Raw genomic sequence first — 1,536 nt, 5'->3', positions numbered from 1 at the left:
TCTGTTTCTTTGAGAGTTTCTCTCAAACGGCACCTTTATAAAGTTGTTTCATTCTGATTTGGTTTCGCTTGAGAATGCGAGCCAATGTGGACAGACTGACTCGTTGAATATGGTGTTGTCTTGGATGATGTGGCTTTGAATTTCTCGTAATCTGATTTCATTATTTTCCAAAACCAAGTTTACAATGGCAGCTTCCTGTACCCTGGTGAATATTTGGCCCCTTCCTCCACCATGGTTGCGTCTCTGTCCTTTTAGAAAAACAAAAATATAGGGCTTGGACAATGCAGCCTAAAGATATTTCCCCCACAGTAGAGTAAATTCTACAGGAAATTTGTGCAGTTAGTGTATGACATCAGCCATTCATGAAGTAAACAGGTGTCACCCAACTGATACACTATGACATGGGGTGTACTATAGTGTGAAATAAATTTTGGTTACATACCTGTACTCCAGTCTAAATGTCCGGATGACACAGACGACAGTAAAACGGCTCAAGTTGGGCTGCACTCTCTGTCCAGCCTCTCCCATTGTCAGCCCATGGTTGATGACATGATCAACTAAGGTTGCTCTGATTTCATTTGAAAGTTGTCTTCTTAGGCCATGAACTCCTCTACCAGCTCTACCCCTACCTCTCACTCATTCTCACCCTCCCTCTTCCTCTCTCTGCAATGGCTTCCATTGTTGTTGTAAAACAAAAGGTGCTCACCTGTGGTCTTTTCATAGTGCTTACTTCCTGATTGAAGTGGTAACAATTAACCATTGAGGTGTTTGGCCAGGTGGCACATGTATTGGCCAATTAGCTCATGTAGTGTCATTTTGAATGGCAGTGTTTTGAAATGGCAAACGTGACTTTGTCAGATTGTGTCTTATGCAGAGAACCGTGTGCAGTGCATTTAAAAAGTGCCATTTTGAATTGCAAAATGTGTGTAAAGCAGAAAATGTGTTTAGACTTGAGGTTTTGCTCTCTGTGTGTCAGTTTAAATAATTGTGCTGTGCATGTCATTTTAGTGTGTTAGCAATTGGAAAAAACTGTAATATTGCAAAAAACAAACAGCTCAATTGATCTCTTGATTTGCAAAATATGGGTTTACAGAATCATTTGTATCTGGGCTAAGGGGTCGATTTGGTATTCAGTAAAGATCTTTATGCTTCTGTGGTGTTAAATGTAAAATGCTCAGAGCTAGTGTAATAGAAGGGAGTTATAGCATTTGTGCCAAACTGGATTTAATTGTATTTAACAGTCAATGGTTTGTGTATGAATGTATTGTAATTTGCTTTGTTCAAAGCATCTACTTGTCCTAATATTTAATCAGTTTGAAGAATAATTTAACTAAGATTACTTGATTCAATATCGCTGCCTCTTTTCACTTGGAAACTTGTTCTATACAATAGGCACTGCTGACTGACAATTATTAAACCTATATTGCCTTCCTATCACTTATTAAAGATGCATGACTCAAGAGGTGTGCTTTGTTTGATAGTCTGTGTCAATGTGTTTAAGAGATGTCGCCACTGATGGTGTGAACAAGCTAAAAG

Source organism: Salvelinus namaycush, chromosome 41 (assembly GCF_016432855.1).
Source record: "Salvelinus namaycush isolate Seneca chromosome 41, SaNama_1.0, whole genome shotgun sequence".
NCBI lineage: Eukaryota > Metazoa > Chordata > Actinopteri > Salmoniformes > Salmonidae > Salvelinus > Salvelinus namaycush.
Note: the sequence above shows the minus strand (reverse complement) of the source record.